The sequence below is a fragment of the Callithrix jacchus genome, chromosome 4, assembly GCF_049354715.1.
Source record: "Callithrix jacchus isolate 240 chromosome 4, calJac240_pri, whole genome shotgun sequence".
Lineage (NCBI taxonomy): Eukaryota > Metazoa > Chordata > Mammalia > Primates > Cebidae > Callithrix > Callithrix jacchus.
Window position 1 is genome coordinate 139860466 of NC_133505.1, and position 11391 is coordinate 139871856.

The 11391-nt window shown below is 36.5% G+C and overlaps 1 long non-coding RNA gene across 1 annotated transcript; it reads left to right on the plus strand.

Moving 5' to 3' along the window:
- The first annotated feature begins 5823 nt into the window (after positions 1–5823).
- LOC144582355 (uncharacterized) lies at positions 5824–9195 on the plus strand. The gene is made up of 2 exons (XR_013534927.1): positions 5824–5854; positions 9110–9195. It is a non-coding gene; the product is annotated as an uncharacterized LOC144582355 (long non-coding RNA).
- Positions 9196–11391: the final 2196 nt, after the last annotated feature.

An 11391-nucleotide genomic window follows, 5' to 3' on the forward strand; every position in this document is an offset into this window, starting at 1 on the left:
GAAGTCAACCTGAAGAGCTAAAAGTTATCACGAAGACAGAATATTTCATGAGACATGAGCTCGTTTTCCTATCCTCTTAAAGGTTAAAGACAATCTTTTAAAATCTAACTCAAGCTGATGTTGTCTCTTCCCAGATCCTCTTTGTGGAGCTTCCTTTCAATGCCTTTCAATCTACCCACCCCCATCCCCATTTCAGTCTTTACCCCCAGGCTTTCTCACACAATCCATTTCCATCAAAACATTCAAGAGAACTGTAGAGCTGAGTTTAAGATGAACTGAGGAGTTCTAACATAAACCAGCAACCACCACTTGAAATATCCTTTTTTGGAGAAAAAGAGCAAACCACACTGCCACGTGTGTACCTATGCAACTATCTCACATGTTCTGCACATGTACCCCAAAACCTAAAATGCAATAAAAAAAAGAAATATCCCTTTTCTCTATTGAAATGTCTTGGGGAGTCTCCTCTTCTCCCCCACCCCAATGTAACAGCTTAGTTTCTCCTCCTTCTCTCTTCCCTTCCCTTCTTCTCTTCCCTCTTCTCTACCCTGGCAAAGCCATTTCACCCAAGCCCTCCCACGCAACTTGCACATCCAGTCACTTGAAGTTTCTACCAAACACAAACGGTTCTAAATTTATTATCTCTTTGAGACAGGGTCTCACTCTGTTGCCCTGGCTGGAGTGCAGCGGCATGATCACAGCTTACTGCAACCTCTACCTCCTGGGTTCAAGTGATCCTCCTGCCTAAGTATCCCAAGTAACTGGGACTAGAGGTGCATGCTACTGTACCCAGCTAATTTTTAATTTTTTTTTTAATTTAAACTAAATTAAATGTGAGATGGAAATCTCACTAGGTTGCTTAGGGTGGTCTAGAACTCCTGGCCTCAAGCAATCCTCCTTCCTCAGCTTTCCAAAATGCTGGGATTATAAGCATGAGCCACTGTGCCCAACCAGGTTCTGAATTTAAAATGAAAGGATACTTTTTTCCTCTTACCACTGTGTCTGTATAACTCTGTTATTTTACCTAACTTTTCCTTTGTTTTTGCTATCAGTAAAAATAGAATTAAAGACAGCAAAATGGGGAGGGCAGCATTTTCACAGTGATATCTGCCCCTCGTGGGACCAAGGGGGAGGCTCGGGATTTCCTTGTCAAGTGTTCTTCAGTGTGTTTACTCCATGCTGGCTGCTGCAGTGGGGTGCTGGCACCTCTGTACTCAAAAAAGTGCACTCATCCATACATCTCACATTCTGAACATTGAAATTTCAATTTAGTGTTTCATAGGGGGTCCTTGAACAACTTTTCCCCATGGTTCTAACAACTGTCAGGTGAATATATTACCTTTAAAAATTGTTGAAAAGATGATAAATTAGGAGAGTTTTTTTCTAGGGTTGAACCACTTTTTTGGCTGTCTTTAGCCACAATCCTGCCTAGGTCCAGATCATGAAAGAAAGGGGGTATTGAATCTATGCCTGAAATGACTCTAGCTCTAATGTGTCAAGCCGCAGGGTAGAGAAGAATCTATCAAGTAGTCTTGTACTTGGGGTTTGACTAGTAAAAGCAAACCAACTGCAGAATCCAAAGTGGGAGTCGGAGATAAAGAAGTGTCAGGACCAGCTATAGAATTTGTGGGGCCCAGTGTAAAATAAAAACACAGGACCCTTAGTTCAAAAAGCAGGAAAAAGTACCATAAAAAGGACTAAAACATAGAGCTGCTTTCTTTATTCTGTATTCTCTCTCTAAACTTACCATGGTGTTTATTTGTGATTTAGTGTTGTACTAAGTAAAGTTAAATTTTAAATTATTAACATGAATTTTGTCATTAAACTTTATAGAGTGCAATGTAAGTTTTAAATTCAAATGTAAAAGTATTTAACTCATACGCAGAATCACCAAAATTGCACAATTTGTATTTCATATCTCTTATATGTCTATGTATTTCATTCTTATCACAACAGTGGGAGTGCTTCACAAAACTAACACCCCACTAACACTGTTTTTTATTTCACTTGTTGATACGCATTCATTCTTACCAACACTTTCTACCTTCAGCTTACCAAAGGGTGAGGAAGCACCAGAAAGAAAAGAACCTATGGGTTCCTTCTATCTTTCCCTTTTCTTCTAGGTCAGCATTTTTAGCATAAGCACTTGGTCGACACAGGGAGAAAACACAAGTAAGAAAATATATGGAAGAGTTCTTTGGCAATTGTTTTTTTTTTTAGAACATCCTTGCCTTCTTTCTGCATTCAAGACATGTTCTGGTTCTAAAGAAAATTATGCCCTCTTGGGGCTATTGGGTATAGACATAACATGCTTACCTTGTATTCAAGAGTCTCACTGAACTCTCATCCATTGTAAACCCAGGGAAATTCTTGTTCATGGGTGGCAAGGAGCAGGGTACCTGCATATTGAGCATATCTCTTTTCTGATGTGCAATTGTCTCATAAGATTTCATTTATAAAACATAAGTTCAAGAATAAAAATGGAGACACAGAGCATTATACTGATCATGGACAGCTGTGCACCTGCACAGATGATGCTTGCCCAGGAAGCCAGCCTTGTGGGAATCACATTCTGCATTCTCCTTCCTATTGCTGCCCCAGTCATATTCATTGGTGGGCACCGGCTAGGCCATCTTCACAAAATTGGCAGAAAAACCTTGCTTTGTCTTTTCTTCCCCATTCCCATGGCTCTTCCCCACTTCCACCTGGCTTTTTTTTTTTTGACAGAGTTTTACTTTGTCTTCCAGCTAGAGTGCAGTGGCACAATCACAGCTCACTGCAACCTCGAACTCTTGGAGCTTATGAGTTCAAGCCATCCTCCTGCCTCAACCTCCTGAGTAAATGGGACTACAGGCACATGCCACTTTTTTAAATTTTTTTTTATGTTTTGTAGAGACAGTGTCTCGCTATGTTGCCCAGGCTGGTCTCGAACTCCTGGCCACAAGCAGTCTTCTCATCTCAGCCTGAGTAGTTCTTCCCACTTTTCAGTATTTTTTTTCTCTTCACCCCAGAATCAGACTCTTCCTGTACTGTTTGGAAATATTCAGCTTCATCTGTACCTGCAAAAATGACTTGTGGTGGTTCAAGGAAAATGACCCCATGCTAATATGTCTTCTTCGGGAGGTATCTGGGAAATAGCAACTCTCATATGTTGAAGATAAAGAGTATTTTGTCATGTTTTTGAACTGTGTGTTGTGTTTGGAATCACTCCTATCAATATAGGTAATGAGGAGCTGCAAAAAATTTAAAATGGGAAAGGAAATCAAAAAGTTAGGAAATATTTCATTTTGGCAAAGCCCTTTGGGCATAGACCATGGATTTAAATTAGAGGAATTTATAACAATAAATTAAAGAGGGTAGCTAAAGGGAAGCCATTGCTACAGCCCTTTGTAAAATGACAGGGTTCTCCAAGACTCTGGTACTAAATAACACTACGATTCCCTGATTTCACTTACGTAGTAGGTATAGCACAGTCAACACTTATTTGGTTGATAGCTTCAGGACTAGGGAAAATATCTCCCAAGTAGAAGCAGCTGATGGCAGAAAGGAGATAGAAGCCAGGAATTTCTTTTAGGAGCTAAAAGAGAGAGGAGGATGCCTGAGCCAGTAGGCCTGGTCTTCACAAAATCACCTGGCAGCTGTGACCCTCACGAGGTGAAACAAGTTTGGGGGTGGTCCTGGAGCTTGTTGTATTGAGAAACACAGAGAATCTTTTGGGGTTTAAGATTTTCAAGCCTAGCAATCTCTTCCTCACGTCTAGATTGAGCTCATCTGCAGTGCTTTCCCACACCTCCAAAGTGACTCAATCTGAAGATGGGAGAAAGTTGGCAGAGAAAGCCATGACTGTTCCCTACAAAATCTACACATCCTCATCAGTTCTTGAGAGCTTCCTTTCCTGCTCAGGTGACTGAATTAATTGAATTCTTAATTCCATCCTATTTAGATCAGGGAGGAATCCTATTAGCAGAAGCTTTTCTGTGTAAATTCTGACGTAATTACCCAGGCTTTCTTTTTTTGTTATTGGTTTGTTTGGGGAATTTTGTTTTGGTTTTGTTTTTGGTTTGTTGGGCAGGGTCTCACTCTGTCACTTAGGCTGGAGTGCAGAGGTGCGATCCTGACTCACTGCAGCCTTGGTCTCCCAGGTTCAATTAAGTCTCCTGCCTCAGCCTCCTCGGTAGCTATGACCACAGGTTACCATGGTCACAGTGTATCATCATGTCTGGCTAATTTTTAAAATTATTTTTTGTAAAGACAGGGTTCCACTATGTTGCCCAGGCTGGTCCCAAACTCTTGCGCTAAAGCACTGCTTCCGCCTTGGCCTCCCAAAGTGCTGGGATTACAGGTGAGAGCCAACATGCTGAGACTGTTTGGGGGTTTTTGGTTTTTGGATTTTTTTGTTTTGTTTAGTTTTATTTGGGGGGTGATGTGGCTGTATGAATTATCTTCATACAGTGAATCAAGGAATTCAGAAAAATTTTTGGGGGTAGTTGCCTGTATCAGCTTGTGAAATTTCTTATTTGAGTTAAAGCCATATGTGGAAGTCTGAGGGTTCTTTTGGGTCCTTGTACCATATGTTTGGATTTTTTAAAAGTTTAGGTAGTTTTTTAAAATAACAATGTCAGAATAAATGAAAACAAAACTGTGAATTCTTAATGTTTTCTTTTATGTCAATCTTTCTTATTGTTAGCATAATGTAAAAAGTGTTAGAGGAATATCATATGCCTGCTACCTCATTTGGAATTTCCCATGTGTAATTCCAAGTTAATATTTTTAAAATAAATAAATACAAATAAGTTAAACTCTGAAAAGTAATTTGTTTTATTAATTCTACTTTTAAATGTGTAAAGGTGTCCAAGTCACTGTTCATAATTGGATGACCTAAAACACCTTTAAAAATTATATTAAAGAGTTAATGTATTTAGAAAGACACAGCGTTTTATCCTCTAGAAGCTGATATTCTCAAATATAGAAGTAAAATTAAAATTTCAGCAGGATGAAAATGTATTCTGTTGAGTGGAATTATTGAAGTGTATTTTATTCCATGGAATAAAATACATTTGATAGAATATTGCAATTAATCCATCAATTCCATGGAATAAAAAATGAAAGACATGTACTTTTATGAAGGTTTTCTCAAACCACGCCCCCAAGATACTCTAATTCTAGATTGCTATTAGCAATAAGGTTGCAATTATTCCATAGTCAATTCTATTCAAATATTTCAGAATATTTTCAAAATTGTTTAATTTAAATAAATTCTTTTGACTATACCATTTAAAAATCAATATTGATTAAAAGCCCTATGTATGGTTATTTGACAAGCAACACAACACCCAAATAACCGTAGTGGATCTCACTTTGACCACCTAGGTATCAATCACTCAGGACACCAGACTTTATTTTTTAATTAGTTTGCCATATATGTCTGAAAATGTCTTCGTATTTTACATGGTCTGCACAGCCCCTAGCAAAGTTCCTTAGAATTTTTAAAGATTAATAAGTGAATAGATATTTACTCTTCCCATCTTTGGAAGAATCACAGGATCTGCTAGACCGGAACGACTACCTTTCTCTCTGTCTCTGTATCTGTCTCTTTCTTTCTCTGTCTCTCTCTTTAATGAAGCAGCTGCCCACTAAACTTGACCTCATATGGTCCTGTTTGAGAAAAGAAGGGGAAAAATATTAAAATCAGTTCTCACTAATCAGAGGAAAATTATATGTAAACAATTGAAAGGTCTTTTCCTACTTAGGGCTGACAGCTCCACCAAGGCCTTAATTGCCTGCGGGGCCTAAAGGGTTATGTGCTTTTTTTAAGCTACATGTGCTCCTGGTCAAGGACTCTCTGGGACACGCTGTGAGTAGTTTCAGATCACCAGTAGCTCTTGCTGTTTTAGTTTGTGTCAATACTTGAAGTTGTAATTAATTTGGATGATCCTAAAAATCATAATTATGACAGTTCTATTACTTGATAAGAATAACTTAAGTTTTGCCAAGAAAGTCATGGAGCATTTAGCAGAAGGGAAAAAAGTCTATGTAGTGACAATGACTATCTCACATAGAAGCAGACTGCAGAAGGCTCGATAGGGCTTAAATTGTCCTTGTAAGTAATTTGTGGACTGCTATGTGCTTACTAGATTAACTGTGTTCTGCACTTAACTGTATTTTCTATCAGTAATAATGTATGTGGCATTTATTTTTTTCTTCTTAACTAAGAGTTCATTCATGGACGATATTTGTAGACAAAGCCATTTTTTGCTCTTACTTGTATGTATAAATGATATGCGCAGCCACAAAATACAGTATTTCACTTTTGTTCTCGACTAAGCCACAGTAATAACATCAAACCAGAATCATGTTAGATTTCTCTCTCTCTTGCTCCTGACTTTTTCCCTCTTTCAATTCAGTTTTATTTGTAATGATTACATTTCCTAAAGGATTTTCTCATACTTTAAATTATAAAAAGAAAAGGAATATATATGCAAAAGGGGAGAGGTTTGAGGAAATAATAGTAAACATCTAAGATGTTGAAGTTGGGCTTCTTTTTTGTATTTACTGGGTGAAATTATGAACATTGAAAAGGGAAAAAGGTATTTTGCACGTGTAAACAATGATCTCTGCAACATTGATAAATTTTTATAAGATCTTTATAAAAATTAATCAAGAATTATACTTTTGGTATGTGTCCCTATTAAGATGGTATCAGCTTTTATAATAAATTGATAGAAAAATATTTATTTAGATTCATTCGAGTTATAGGTGCATAGTGAAAGGAAAGGAAATGTAATTTAGAGCCAGAAGTTCTATATTTAAATATTTAAACATTAAGTCTAGTCTGTATCAGCAGTTTGACTTTTGATAAATTGTTTTCTTTGAGCTTCAGTTTCTTAATCTATTAAATGTAGGTAATAATAATAACAATAATCGACTCTGCAGAGTTGTAATGGGACTAAGTAAACACAAGAATATTAACATGTATGTTTACATTTATAAAAATACTTAATAGATGATTAATATTCTACTATATTAATACACAAGAATATTAGCATGTATGTTTACATTTGTAAAAATACTTAATAGATGATTAATATTCTATCTATAAAAATGGCTTCTTACTTAATGGAGTTAAAGGAAAAATAAATGACCACATAAGTACAGAGGGAAAAATATAATTTGTTTTTGCTTCTTTTCTGGTTTTTCATTATTAAGTGTCTTCATACTTAGTTTTAAAGAGTTGATAAGCAGGAACGCTACTTTATTGTGCCTTTAATAAGTAGGTAGTGGTTGTGAAGAGGTGACGATGGTAGGATTTAAAGGACTGTGTTCTGTTTTCACCTATGGCTAACTCAGTGTGGCCAGATTGAAGTCCCTTTACTGCTCCATAACTCTGGTTGTTTCAACTATGAAATAGGAGCAGTCAGCTTAGAAAAGCTGATCACCCACATACAGGGCCCCTGACTCTCCTGAACCACAGAGAGGCAAGCTCTCCTCTGCCTAGGACCTGCCAGACTCTTGGAGGTCAGGCTCCTAATTGTTGGACACCAGAGCTGATCCTGGGAGTCCAGTGGCCCTGAATCCCTTCCTTGGGGCTGTGGGACTTGGGAGAAAAGGAAAGTTTCTTGCTGGCGCATTCTGGTATGAAATATTTGCTCTACTACAGATGTTTCAGGCCCCATGGATGACAGTACCCATTCTTCATATTTCACAGGATGCCTTTTGTTACTCCTTGTGTATCCTCTTGATAAAACCTTTTAAATTAAAATTTGACATATTTTGGTGGTAACAGTGTTATTCTAAAATATACTTTTGAATTCGTTTCTCCAGAATACTTCTCCAGAGTATTCTCTAGACCATAAGCAGCCCTAGCTACAGGGGGCAGGTAGGGGAAGAGACAAAAATTTAAAAAAAATGTTCTGGATTTAAGTTTTTAGTTGGCATTTTGGTTCTTACTTTCCAATATCTGTTATTTTTTTAAAAAATACTTAATTTAGATTTGTAAAATGAGTAGAGTATGGTTTGCACCTAATGATATTAGTTATAATCTATTTTGGCTTTGTGGTATGTCCCATAAATGAATGTCTTGAATATTCTTAAGAGAAAATTAAAAAGGGCATCCCATCATTAAAAATTTATCAGTGAATTTTTCCCAACAATTTCCTTTTTTAAAGAGTACAGTTCATACTGCTCAGTTGAATTTTACTTTCTCTAAATGTTTCATTTTTCTTTTCCTTCAAATCCTATTGCTTTGTGTGTTTTCTTTCAAGCATACCTACAATAAAGCCATCTGTTGTCCAAGGGGTCATTTCTACATGAATCATGCTCTGTCAAAATCTTGAGGTTATAAATGTTCAGCTAATTGAGCAGTCTGACTAGCTGAATACTTGTAAGTGCTTTATAATATCTTTCAACACTTCAAAACCCTGACCCACTTAAGCTCCAGAGTCCCACAGCAAATGGGACAAGTCATTCACATGAATTCTCACTCTGATAAAACTAAAAAAAGTTTATGAAATTTTCTCAGAATTTGGAATAAAGTGAATGTAGCTCTACTTGTAAATATTTATTTTTGAGCTGTGTCTGTATTATGCCAAAGCAAGTGGTTGGGAAGTAAAAAAAACTTGGCCAGTCTGCCAATTGTTTTGACCACCCTGTATTTAACAGCTAAATTAACTTTTTATCCCCCTTGCCAACTTGATTGGGTGTTTTGGCATCACGGATACTTCTAGTTACTAAGAAAGAAGTCTCTCTTTCTCTTTCTCTCTCTCTGTCTCTCGTTCTCTCTCCCCTTCCAATTACTTTCTTTTTCTTTAAGAGTCTTCATAGAAATGAGACAGTGGAAATGAATGCACAAATACATAAACACTTATACAACTTACACGAAAGCTCAAGCCACCCATCCCATGCCATTCTTAAGATTTCTGTGCATTCCTGGGGGACTTATATTTCTGAGGTCTCTTCTGGCTTCAAGTTTCAGATTTCATAGGATTCCAAGTCTCATTCCTGTATCAGATCCATTCTCTCTGCCCTGCATGAAATCAAGCATAGAACTCAGCCCTTTTCCTTCATTCCCTTAAAAAAGCAACTCTGCTCACAAAAAGTATTTTTCTTACAGCGACTTTACTGAAAGTTTGGTGGAACTAAAAGAAATTTACAGAACAATTACACAATTTTCAATATTGGAGATTTCTGGACTTAAAGGTATGTTTGTGCCCATTTCACATGGACTAGAGTCCCTCTTATCCTTTGCAAGAGAATCTCACTTTCTCTAATGGAATCCAAACTCAGCTCTGAGTTGCCAAGGCATGTGTAAAGACTAAGTGCATTTGTAAATATCTACTTCAGGACTTTCCCATTGTCTGTCCTTTGCCAATCTCTTGAAGGGGTATAAGAAAATGTTACTATACTCTTGAGAAATATTTGTGCCCCAACACACACACACACACACACACACACACACACACACACACATATATATACACACACACACCACTGTCTCCACACTCACACCCCATAGAAAGCAGAAGTATTTATAGTCAGTTTGGTTTAAGCAAAAATGTTCCTTGAATACACTTATATTAAATATTTAAAAGCTTATAATTATTATAGATGGAGAGTATTTTAGTGGACACTTTTGATTTATCATCCAAGCTGGCCCTGGTGTACCTCTGACTTCATCCCATCTCATTCCACACTAGCCTTTCTGTTCCTTGAAGGGCAAGCTCATTTCCACCATGTAACCATTGAACCTTCCTGTCTCTGTGTCTTGGCATGACTGATGGATTCTCATAATGTGTTCCTTAGCCTGAATTTCTCCTTGTTAGAGAGGTGACTATCCTATCTATAGCAACATCTCATTGCCTCAGCTACTTCACCCAATATTGTGTATAAGAGTCAGTTTTATTTTTTTTAAAGGAATGATCACACTCTGAGATTATCTTTAATTTGTATTGAAATATTTCCAATTCTCTGTTCCTGAGGACAGAGAACCCTTTTCTACAATATCTCTAGAATCCAGAAATGTGGATGATAGGCTGTAAGTGATTATTATATGTTTTAAAATAAAAAAGTTTCTACTGTTAAGAAACAAAAGAGCAAAAATTTGTTTGACAATTTTAAACCAAAACACATTAAATCAAATATATTTTAAAGTATATGTCATATTATCTGTCCCATAATTATTATTGATTGAATAATAATTATTATTATAACCAGGATTTCCTGATGTTAACTTGATGGCAAAGATGACTGTTTACTATGTTCATCTTTAGAATGTAAATGTACTGAATAAATAATATTAGCCCAGGAATTAAAAGAACCTAGCTAGAGATTAGCATCATGGAATCCTAACCCAATCTTCTCATTCAGTCTGTGGCAACTGCGATACAGAAAAACTATCTTGCACAATATTAATGGCAAATTCAAGTCTAGAGTCAGGTTTCTTAAATCTCAAATGACTAAATTCCTTCCTAAATTATGTCTTTAGTCCAAATTAAGAGTCATCAGTTACTTCATGTTTTCATTTGTAGAATAAGCAGGTGAAATTGTGTGATATCACATCACTTGCAGTTCAGTCATGCTCTTTCTCCCTTCTTTGTTTATCAGTTATTCCACAATTTTACTGGAAGCAATCTCCTTAAATTCTCATTCGTGTTGTCAAGCTCCTACTCGATGATACCTGGAGTTTTCAATGACTTTTGATGTTTGTTATTCTAGGGGCACTGGTGGCATCTGACTGGTAGCTAATGATACACAGCATGACAGAACTCATAAATACTCAGTCCTTAGCAGATAAAGAGGGATGGTTGATCATTGGCATGTACCTCTTTGGAGTACTTCCTATTGCAGAATAAGGCATATCCAATCAAATATAATGTAATAAGATCAATTATAATCAAACCAAAGTTGAAGTTATATTTAGTATAGACTAAAATTAAAGCACTGTAGGATGACATTATTAGGACTTTTGGCAATCAATGTATTTGATTTAGAATAAAATTGCCTTGTTCATCATAGGGAAAAATTTTGTCCTGTGTGTTTCCCCTGTTCTCAATTCAATTTGCATTTTGCCTTCAAATGGAGCTGATTATCTATAAACATGTATAAGAATATCGCAGACGAGAAAGAAATTGTATTCACTGGTTTAAAAGCCCTTGAATGAATCAGATTTAGTCTGGTAGTGTAGAATCTCACAAAAAGTTACAAAAGCCACCAGGGTAGTTCAGTTTTCTATAGAATGGGGAAAACATTTTTTTGAGAAAGAAATTGCATTTAAGTAAACCTTCTAAACTACTATGTTAATTCAGAAAGTTTAACTTTTCTAGGGTTTAGAATTTCTAAATACACTAAGGAATTTTTAAAAATTACACATGCTATGCTCGTGCCTAAAGAGGACTC